Consider the following 12,511-nt stretch of genomic DNA (forward strand, 5'->3'; position numbering starts at 1 on the left):
GAACCAAGCGTGCGCGCTGCTGCAGCACCCAGCGCTGCTACCCCCGCAATGGCCATTCTATCGTTATCGCTGCTAAGATAACGATACAGCTTGAACTCGACGTTTCTTGGCCTACGTCAGCCAAGATAAAGCATGCTCACCTTATATTCCTCTTCCTTTGGCTCGTGCCATTCACCAACCTCTTTCTTTCTGTCCGATATATGCGCCGCGTAGCCTCGTCTCTTCAGCGCTAGCATTCTTTCGTCTTCCTCGTGACATCGAAAGTGGTTCGTCGAAAAACGAGAGCAATTGAACGACGGTATTGTTATGGCCACGAGAATGCTTTTCTTCCGTCTCGAGTGAAAATCCATATCGCGGCCTTCACGTACGCGGAACTATACACTATCAACCTTCCCTGGCTGAGTTCTTTGATCGGCTTATCGTAGCATCGCTCGCGTGGTTCTCGTAGTCTCCGAAGAAAGACAGGCGTCCATTTCGCATCTTATCACAGCTCCGGGGACGATGCAGATACTTTCCACCTCTTTCGCCAGAGGCCTACCTATTTTTGTAACCCTTTCTTACCGCGATCGAATCGACATCCCTGCGACGCATCACCTTCGCAGTAGCTTCTCGGTTTCGGTGAAGTGGTAATCGAGAAATCCCTTCAAAAGCGTAAAAATTTAGATCAACGGTGAAAAATGAGATAGAGCTTGTCGTCTGAGTGATCTGCCACGATACCAGTTAATTCTTTAGTTAGAAAGCTATAAAAGGGATTATGAATGTTCCATTTGTTGATGTCTGTGTCCTTCTATTAGGATTTTATTAAATCGTAATGTGTTTTTTCAGGTATAGGTGAGAAATAAGAAAGGTGGAGAAAGTGGAGGGCAATTTTGCGCGTCTGCTCGAAGAAAATGGTAAGTACTGTATTTTAAAAGTGCTTGCAAGGTGTTTTAGTAGAACTTTAGGATAAATCACAGTTTTTCTTGTTTAAATATAATTATGTGAGATTTAAAGATAATTATGTTGAGAATTGAAATATAATTATACTTTGACATACAATAATCTTAATTTTTCTACACATCTATTGTAAGGCACAGTTAAGGTTCACTTCGAGATAATTAAAATATTCCTGGGAATAGTATTATCCGACTAATTTTTTTTCTCGATCAGCAACGTCATCGATTTTTTCGTATTCATGATTTGTCTTTGCCATAATGCATTATGGCAAATTAACATTTTCAAGACATTCACTTTTCTATTGAAAGTGACATCTCACGCATGGCGGAAAGTTGTAATATTCTTCGCGTACTAAAATTAAAAAATTTTCAAATATTCAAATATCTAAATTTTTAAATATTCATACCTTCAACTTTTTAAACTTTTTCCAAACATTTAAATACTCAAATATTCAAACTTTCAAATTCGTATTTTCAAAATCTCATTGATTTCATCTGTGTCTCGGAAGCTAATTAAAAGGATACCATTTCGATCAATTGTATTTTTAATCTGTATTTGTATCACTTGCGTTTAAAAATATTCCTCTCTATTAGTAACAAATCATTCTACTTTCTAATAACTAACTCAAAGAATCCAATTTTATATCCGTCATTGACTTCTAACCTTGAAGTAACGAACTTCATCACGCTTGAGCATAATACTTAGTGCGTTGAGTGATCATCTACGTGTTCGAAGCTATTTTTCTCCGCTCGTAAAGACCGATAATAAGCCACACACTCATCGACGTGGAACGTTTTAATGAAACTATTATGGCGTTTCACCGGTCACCGATCGTCGGTTCACCGGCGATAAAATAGTTGGCCGTGACGTGTGATCACAGGTCTACACTGGGACTGAAATTCGTCGCTTCCAATAATCGCCTCATTAATCCGTCCCACCGTAACAAATTCGTCTCCGGGTCGCCGTTTCATTTCGCAGCAACCATCACGCTGTTAGAAACGCATCATTCGTGGTCGTGTTTATATCCACTTTTATGCATAAATTTCTCTTTCGCGTCGTTGAACTCAACCGTGTTCATATAGTTAACAGACTCGTTTTCAAACGTTGAAAATTAAAACTTTGTAACTCTTTAGGAAAGTTATACTTTTTTTTTATGTACAACGAAGCTTTTTAATCCAAGTTAGAGAATTCAACTGAAATTTTTACGCGTTGGAAATTAAAATTCATGGCCCTTTAGAAAAATTGTACCCTTGCAAAGTAGTGAGGCTTATTAACAGGGGATAGAGAATGCAATTAAAAAAGGTTTAGGATGTGAAGTAGTAGTATTGTTCAAGTAGACTTACATTAAGTTCTGAAAATTTTTAAAACAGAAAAAAGATTTATATGTATGCGTTTGGGTTAGGTAGGTAAGATGATATCGGAAATAACGAAGAATGGGGCTCTATTATAAATCTATAGATAATTTATTTATACAACTTTATTTTAGTAATCTATTTCAATACATTTTCTCTTTCATTGAGTAGCTTTTCTACAAAGAATATCGGCAGATAAATACAGAGAACATGGCACGATAGTTCCTCGGTCATCATTTCCTCGAATCAGATAAGTGTTTAAAATTTTCGAAATAAGAGCTACTCGTCAGTTTTCCTATTAACAAATTGATAGTTGTTGCGATCATCGAAACGATTATTCTATCCACTACATGAAGTTTAATAGCAGTTCCTATCAGCTAATGTAATTCAACAGTTCCCAATAGGCTTTTTCTCATCAAATTATCTCAACAATTATATCTTACGTTGGAACTATTTCACATTTTATCGCGTCAGTTTTTAAATTCTTGTGCGTCAAAGTGAATTATTAAACTGCCTGGAAACCGTGACAGATGAAAAATATCCTAAAACGTTAAAAAAGTCATATTTCAGCGTATAATATGTGTCCAAAATGTGACACGTGTTTCTTATATTCGACCATGTATTTCAATATCGCAAGATGATAATATAAAATTTTTATTTCAATTTTATCACATTTCCATTTTTCACTCCCACTTTATCGAACCTTAAACATGCAACACTAGCGTGTATTTCTCGCATAGAATACACAGAGAGCGTGCATTGTGTCAGAAGAATATACAGTACTCGAGAAAATTACAACTTCAGTATAATAACTTTTTATGATTAATGTAAGTAGCATTTTATTTAATGGCTAATGCACTTTTATTACCTTTTAGTAACGTTTCAAAAGGAAACAAGTGCGACATTTATCGACTAATTTATAAAATAAATTCAAAAGATTAATTTGCTAATATATAAGATTTACAATTTCCATTTTTCTTTTTACTAAATTAATAAGAGCTACATTGCTTAGTTTCTCCTACCAGATTAATTTTTTCAGGCCACGTAAAATAATGATTTTCATTATTTGATATCTATAATATTATTAATATTATTAAAACATATTTCTCATGTTTTAAGTGATTAGATGTGCGAAACATTTAACGGGTTAAAGAGTTGATGAAATATTGAACGACTAGAGATAGAGGCGTGTTTTTTTTTCTGGCGTCGATGGAAATTTCACGAGGCGTTTACGAAATAATCACAGTAAAACCGCATAAATATGAATGAGATTTATAAAGCTACACCGGCTAAACGGCGCGCGTCGTGTTTTCATTACGCGATCTCTCACGACGCGGGACATTCGCGATACTTTCTCGTTCGGTATCCTTCGTCGTTCTGTTTCAACGAGAAAGTCGATACGCGTTTTTGGTGCCCGTTCCGTGACATTTTCATCGCGGTTCATTGTGTCGCTTGTTCATTGCGATCGATACTGAATTCTTTTTTTTTTTTTTTTTTAATTTACTTCACGCTCTCGTTTACTTTTTAATCGGCTTTGGCGAGAAACGCGGATAAGCTCGTTTGTTCAATTGCTAACTCCAAAATAACGAACGTTTATCATTTAACGAGGTGAATCAACGAGCTGGAAAGAGCCAGGTTTTCAATGAATGCCTAATTTCCCGTATAATTTTATTGAGAAAGAAATTTCGTGAAAAGATTTCCTATAATAGAAATTTGCGCGTTTTCCTGTAGATTGATAATGAAGTAATTCGTAGAATTTATGGATTTAATAGTGCAAACAAATTTTATGATTTAAACAGTGCATTAAGTTTTCTGTTGTTTTTAGAAATGATGTGAATTATCTTTATTCATAATGTAGAACAGATCTACAATTCAGCACATTTTCAGGTTTCCATTTGAACTTATTTTAGTGTTTATTGAGATTTTTCGGCGTGAATTATGAAATATTTACTATGTATAGCACTATTACGTATAAAACTATTGCTTAACGCTCGAGTAAATAATTTCCTTTCATTCGACCAGTCGTTAACCTCTGCAGTTGAGATCTATTTTATTTATGAAATGGAAATTACGATCGATTATAATTTTTTGTCGAAATGAAAGGAACGACTGCTAATAAGTATTATAAGTAAATTGCTTTGTAGTAGTAGGTAGCAGCGTGATAAAGTTTAATGGCACAGTGATAAGCATAGTAATTTTCAGGTTGTGACTCTTTAAATACACAATTTAAATTCATAATATATGAGTTGATTTTATAAATAGATGACAAGTATTGCTTTCGATCATTAATTTATCACTAATTTATATATTTTAATACTATTCTCGCAACGTTATCGCATGGATTGTGAATATAAATGTTAGATCAAATACGAATTACACAAGCATTACTCTCAATTTTATCCAATCATTTCCCAACGTCATAAGTATATTCCACTATATAGGGTGATCTAAAAATACGAAAGACAAGTAAAATATAAAAACAAAGAAGTATTACACTGTCGTTTCTTGTCTTTCATACGATAAGTTTTGCAATATTAAAGTTAAAGGATCGTTTAAACCAACTATTTCTCGATCCAAGTATCTTCATACTTTTTTTTGTAGATAATTACAAAAATGCTTCGAATGACATATAAAAAAATGTATTGTTCAGTTTAAAAAAGTAGAAGTGACTTGAAACTTTTTAACGAAATCAAAATTCGTTTTAAATCCTTGGTGTTGCAATTTGTAGTAGTTCGAGAGTTGATCCACTTATACCATACGCAAAACATTTTTTTGACCGACTATCGGAAGTGTCTGAAAAATCGTAAGGACTGTTTTTTAGACCTTATATATACGATGATCTTATTACACCGTTATAAATGTGCACGATGAAGAATACAAATCAATGAAAACCTATAACAGGAATTTACAATTACTGATCTATTATTCTAATTGTTACTAATTTTAACTCTAACGGTAAATATAGAAGAATTATAATACAGAAGATAATTTTCCAACAGATATACTGACTAATCACAGTTGATTACAATTAAATGTTATTTTATCATGGATCGTGCATCGCTGGCCCAATTCTATGAGAATATTTCATAGCTCGAATCACGAGTATCGACGCGTTCATACCACTGTCCGCCCGATTACCAAGATACCACTGTAATAATATCGTATAGTATATATATATTAAACATATTCGGTATTTTCGCGTGTACGCTGACACGGGCATTTCATGTGGCACGGATATTCACTCAGTTATGTTACGTACCGCGCGTGTCACCTCAAATTTGCTAGACGGCGCGTCTAGCACCCGACAGTTGAGAGAATTCGTTGGAAACGTATGTTCAACAGATACTCCAAGGAAAATTCCACGGGAAGGAAATCGTTTCATAACGTACATGCAGCTATGCGTGCTCTGTGATACAAATGCGGCCGATCTTGCCGCTTACGATTCCAATAGTCAAATTAAACCGAACAACTGACATTTCCTATGGACAGTTTCGGTTCTCCCAACAGAGATTTTCGACTTGTGGACTGCATAATGAGTTGTAACTGCGATTATGCGATCCTTAAGATGCTGCTTATGTAAAAATAATTCGAAAGTATAGAACAAAATTGATATTGAAAATTCAGTAAGTACAGATGCATTTATACAATTCCAGGTCTGCATCTTAGTTCATTTAGCTAAATCCTACGTCTACTTTCTACCTACTTGCGATGGAGCTCAACAAAGACGAGTATATACTAAATTCAATTTACCGGCACACAATAGCTCTTAACGTGTTTTTATTTTTTGTCTTTTATGTATTTCTATTTTCGCTCCAATATTTGTCTATCAAATAAGCCAATCATTCACACACGCTACATCTATACTTCAACACTGAAAATAATAGAATCGCTAGAAAATCAATTTACGCGTGTCCCATTCAACACGGCGAAAACTTTCGAAACGCTCCAAACAATATTTGGGAATAAATCAAAGTTCGTGTCTCGAAATTTCCATATTCACTGAATACGGAGGCAGAACCACATGGTATAGAGCAGATCTTTAATTTAGGAAGCAACGAGAGCGCGAGAACATGGCGACGCGACGCGGCGTGGCGTGGCATGGCGCGTGGAACCCGATAGGCGCCCTAATGGATCGTGATTTACACGATGGATCCGTGCACCGCGGTTTATCCATCTGCGCTTTCACGTATCAGCGGATTCCCTTCCTTCCGGTTCATGGGGACATGTTCGCAGCGCAGCTATCGCTTCCCGGCGGAAACGCGACCGATATCGACGACAGTCACGACCTTTTATTGGCCGATACTCTCCCCGTAAAATAAAACAAGCCGGTACGAGATAAAAAGCGACATCGACATCGACATCGTCGCAACGTCCGAACCTGTTAACGATAATTGCTTCCTCTGCGAGACGGATCGTAATTAGAAATGAGTGAAAACGAGTTCCGCCGATTGTGCAATTTAGTTGAAAGTACAATGGCTCAAAAAAGTAATCACATACTTGTAAAAATCTTGTCCGAATATATTATGTACAACATTTGGAAATTTCAATAGCACCGTAATGAGACGCAACTGTCGCGATTATATTGGTTAAACTTAAGAACAATCTCGAAAAATACTCGTAGAAGCTACAAGATATTCAAATATTCGATCATCTATTAGTATTAATAAATCTCAATATTCAATGGAACCTATCGTATTTGATATATATTACGTATTTAAAATGGCTAGCCATGCTGCATATCTTTTTTTTTTTGTAAGTATATGTATTTACAATAAATATCTTGTAACTTCTATACAAAGGTATACACCTTCAGATTAATTTCAAATTTGACCAATATAATTAATCGTAACAGTCATGCTTCACTATAGTGTTACTGACATTTTCAAATACTTTCGTGGGCTACCGCAAGCGTGGTGATACACGTGCGAGTTAGTCGCAGGGATTTCCCTTTGAAGCCTAGGGAGTTTCGGGATAAAACGACACTCCCTTGCTGGGATCCTTGTTATTGGAAGGGGACCGACGATTTACGGGTAAAGTGTCAATCGTGAAGTGGATACCAGCGCTACAGTTAATTCGCTTTGATTCTTACCCTCGTATACGTATCCCACCCTACTCTTTCCTGCACCCCTAGTCCTTTCGTACGACCAACCCTCACCGTCGCGAACTTCGTGCTTCCGAAAGGGCAATCGGTCGACTCCGTACCACTTTTTGACCCATTTAGAATTTTGCCGGGAATATCAGGACGTGCAGCAAAGTTTCGGAAAGCCAGATGGAAACCAGATTTTTCGACTACTTGTGCGATTTTATTTGCGGTTTGTGGTATTATAACGGGGAAACCGAGAAGGGAGATTGAATGAGTTGTATACGGGTCGATGGGTTTTAGGTTAGTGGTGTAATATTCGAATTATTCTAATCGTGTTAGAGTGAATAAAATAATTGGTGAATGAAGTCGACAAATAAAAGTTTATGGTTGGATATAAATTAGTTTAATACTGGGATCATGTACGGATCTCCGACATGGTAAGGAAATTAACTTGTGCATGTACTTTGGGAAGCGAGATTATCAATAGAGATTTCTAAGAATATTTATGTATTTTGAAAACACCGATACATAATGTAGTTTATGTATAACATGTAAATTTAGTCTGCAGGAGTGTTGTAAGAAGCCCTTAATTCGAGGAAAAATACTACTACGTTTGATATCAAGGACGGTGTTAGTGGGGTATTTTCTAAAAATATATTTATTTAACAGATCAAAGATACCAATTTCATTATGTCTCGTATTCACGAAATATTTTGTATAGCCGCATACAATGTTAGCAATTATTCAAAAAACGAAGATATGGAACTATCTCGTTTACTGAGAGGAGGCTGTTACCTTTTACAGCAAAATTCAAAGATATAAAAGTCGTGTGAACCACGCGTGAAAAATCGTTGGAGGAGAATTTTTTACCTCGACGATGTGAAAGTCCGTACGGTAGAAAAATTTGAATATCGTCGACCCTGTACATAATTAAACGAAAACCACGCATGTACCCCCAGAGCGAACACTAGTGAGCGAATTAGGAACTTTGTCGTCCAGAAAGGTTCGCTTTTAATACCGACTAACCAACTGCTCTCAATTGCCCTTGAGTCAAACACATTTTTTTGGCAATAAACCGCATAGTCAGAGCACGCGTATTATAAGTTAAAGCAAATGTAACAGCATTGCACGAACCATCTATATAACCGGCCGTTAAAATGCGCAGTATTCGTTAAGCGAGGACTGACACACTTCTAAAAAAGACCAATTTGCAAAGGGTCGGTCAATTTTCCACACAAAAATATAGGCACGTGTGTTCGCTATATAGAATATTTACTCTATAGAATAACGGATAATGTATACGAATAAATGTCTACATTACAAAAACGTTTTCAATTATCGTCTTAAATAACTATTTAACTGCAGTACCTGTGATTCTTTAGATTCAATGAATTTTTATACGAATTATTCCGTTCCGTTCGCTTAAAATAAATTTGGATCTTTTTCCTCCTTGAATTTTCAGCCCACCTATCGACGTACGAATCACGTTTACCGTTTCACATTTTGACGTGTGTTTCTGAACGTGATTCACGCGTTTAACGATGCACTTAAACGCGATGGTTTTCGGTGGACGAAACAAGGGACATGAATAATCGGCCTTAAAACGACCGTCTTTTCCACGAACGATTGACGGTCTCGCGTCTAATTCGCCGCGGTCGTTCGTGCCGGGGAAAATAGGTTGGATTTGAATAATAGTTCTCTTACATCCGTTTCACACTAGCGATCCCTGCACGGACATGCAAATTTTCAGTAACTGTTTTAGAATTTGTGCCGACACGAGTGGCTCGTAAACTGCGAGCGTAGTCAACCGACATATACCGTATTACCCTATATAATATGTTAATGACACATTATTAGATCTCGACCTCACACAAACGATCTCGTCGAATGGTTATCAGATTTTTATGGTGAAACAAGATTAGGTGTGGAAAAGAGAAAGGGTAAAGGTATAACAGTGTTATTGGACAAATCGAATTACATGTGATTGTCGTGCTATTTACATAGTAGTAATTTGCGATATTCTTTTCTTTCGAGAATGTGTCGTTAAGTATTTCAGTACTTAAGTACTTGTTGTCGTTAAGTCATTCTCTAAACTTCTGCGGTTTGCATTTTTGTACTATATTTTTTATATCTAGTATTGTATACTATAAAATAATTCGTGCTATATGTAGATATAATGAAGTGATAGTATATATGGAAAATTAAGAATAAAGGTGAGCTATATATAATATTCCTTTATCCTGTGTTCTCAATTATTTCAATCATTTATCTTAATAAAATATTACTCGAGCTTCGGATATGATCTTGGAACAGATTATTTCATGCCACGGAAACAATATAACAATATAAGAACGAGCTTTTTAACAATGAAACGTAGCTAAAAATTTGTGATAGTAAATATATACTTTTTCTTTAAACATATTTTTAAGCTATTCAGTACAGCGTGTCGCACCATGAATTTATCAGTTTAGTATGTTTGCTAACAGCCAACTCGTCGATTGACTGATCTTGTCTCCTTACAGACGAATACGATTAACATCGACGTTTTACAGAGTATCAACATAATATTAAATTTCATTCTTTAAATTCTTGCAAAATTCCTAGAAATCTATCCATAGCAGACAGTTCGAAAGGCTTCAAACACCTAAGACATTTCTGTTACATCGCTCACAAACAATCCCATGCATGTCGCCAATCAAAAAACTTTCATATAACTCCAAACAAACACGAAACATCTGAAAAGCATTTCTACAACATAGTTTAAAAACAATTTAATTGTCATCACGCTAAAAGGTTGGTACCCATCCGATCGTCATACATACTCAATTTGCTGATACAGTGTCACCTAATGCAAGATCGTCTGACGTAAAAAGCATAATGCATGTCCTCAAAGACAAGTGGTAGTAGTAGCAGTGTCGCGTTCCCTAGCGTTTCGCACCGACAGGAATTAATTAAAAATATGCCCGTCATTAAAGCGGCCAGCCACGTTCTTCCGCCTCACGTGGCCGTGTCGCGTTCGACCCGGTTTCTCCCGGAAAAATACGTCGCGTATAATTTACAATTACGGAGGGAATGCAGCGGAAAGAAAGATAGAGATGCGAGGGGATTTTTGCCAGAGCGCAACGTGGCGAAAATGCGAGCACGGAATTGTAAAAATTTCACGGGCTCGCGCCGCTATTTCTCCGGGGCAACAACGTCTCCATTACGAATAAAAACCGGTGGCCTAGCCGGGCGACCACGACAATGGGGCGCTTTTATTGCCGCGACCCACAGTTCGGCAATCACGGTCGGACAAACAGTATCGGTGTCGCGGGCCGAGGGATTCCCTTTTATATCCCGTGTGGATACGCGTGTTGCACGCGTGCACACCGCACGCTCGATCCCTTTCGCTGCGTTTAACTCATCGATCCGGCTGAAATACTTCAGGGCAACCAGTATGTAGGTCATCCGCTTAGAAAGCTTCCGTTTCGAACGTATCGCAAATTTGCTACTATTTCGAGAATTTTAAATTCGCATGCGTTTCCCACCGGTGCTGCGTGCGTCCATTTCGACATTTTTCGAATTTCGAGAGGCGTATTGTACGTAATGTTACTAATGAATAACGGAGGATGGTCGAATGGTTTTGATTCGATTATAGATTGGCTGATACTTTATGGTACGCAATTTTATCTTAAAGAAGATTTGAAATAGTTTGCTTTATTTTTCTACAATATGATTTACGTGCTGAAATTCAATTTTTGAGGAAAAGTACACACACTCATAATTTTTCGTATTTATAAAACACCGTGAAATAAGCTTCGAATATAATCCCTTTAGAGAGGTATTAACTGTGGTTAAGAAAAGACAATTACGGTCCTGCTTTTCTGAAGAAAATCGTATACATACATAAAAAGGAGCAAAAGGATTCAATGTGAAATATATATATATATATATATATATATATATATATATATATACGATAGAAACATAATTAATACTAGTTGTATAAAGTATTATCTTGTTAGAAATTGAACCAAGAGATTAGAGATTAAATCAGTATATTTTAATATCCTTGCAATTGAATAACAAGCTCAGTTCGCCGTACAATGAGCTCGATATTTCTCGTATAAAACGTTCCTCAAACACGTCTCCGAAGTTTTCCCGTGGCATACCTATCGCACAAAGCGTTAAATTCTTCACGAAGCTAGCGGGTGCGGATTTTCACGAGTTCTTTTTGCCTCAGTCGGTTTGTCGATTCACCAACATACACGGAAGAAGTAAAGAGCGTCTCGAACGTCGAACATTTCCGACATGGCCGCCACGGTTTGATTCTACGCGACGGGGATTACCCAGCAAACCAGGTGTACTTACACGAGATTCCTTGTCGTCTGGCGAATGAGACTCCGCGTTGAAAACGACTCGACGCGACGCACCCTCGTTTACGCAATGGATTCGCGAGCACAGAATTCAGAATCGGAAAGCGATATTTATTATACGACCGAGCTGCTTTTATGACGATACTCGAACGAAATTATCGCGATACGTGCTTCCAGCCATCGTCGTGGATTTGATTCACGATTACTTCTCGACACGTAAGACCTTAGTGATAGATGAAACTTTTTTTTGAATTCGATTTTATCCGGACATCGTTATGGATTTGATATGGGAAATATGGCAGATTCAGTACAATAAAATAAAAGGAAACATTCGTATAAAAATGTGTTCGATATATGATCTTGTTTCTGAGTTACAGATCATTTCGTAATGCTAGACATTACCTTGATCAACGATTTCTTAACAAATGGATAAATCATGTTGATCTTACTTTCTGATCCCATTCGATTAGTTATGCGGCATTTAAAATCTCTTATCTATGAAACGTCAGTTGATAGTATTGAAGCTCATCGTCAACGAGACAACCAAAGTTGCCGACAAATTCGTATGAGCTGGTCGAACAAGCTCGACAACCTATGATGCATTCACGCTTCTATTGAAACTGGACCTGGTCACTACGAACAATTTCTCCAAAGGCAGTTAAGCAACAATTGCAACACAAAATAATTTGTTATTCAAAAACAAAGTCATAATTGGGCATATGTTAATATAAATTTTTCATCTTATTTTATTGCACTGAATCAGATTCTGCCGTACTTCCCACGTT

General features: G+C 36.8%; 1 protein-coding gene across 2 annotated transcripts in view; it reads left to right on the forward strand.

Moving 5' to 3' along the window:
- Positions 1-12,511, forward strand: part of LOC117243146 (amphoterin-induced protein 1) — a 291,568-nt gene that overhangs the window by 90,349 nt on the left and 188,708 nt on the right. For both annotated transcript variants that reach the window (XM_033510390.1, XM_033510398.1), the window contains exon 3: positions 826-893. The gene's annotated coding sequence lies outside the window, so the exon portion shown is untranslated. The remainder of the gene's footprint in view (positions 1-825; positions 894-12,511) is intronic.

The sequence above is a fragment of the Bombus vosnesenskii genome, unplaced genomic scaffold, assembly GCF_011952255.1.
Source record: "Bombus vosnesenskii isolate JDL3184/JDL3185 unplaced genomic scaffold, Bvos_JDL3184-5_v1.1 scf7180000013262, whole genome shotgun sequence".
In the NCBI taxonomy this organism is placed as follows: Eukaryota; Metazoa; Arthropoda; class Insecta; order Hymenoptera; family Apidae; genus Bombus; species Bombus vosnesenskii.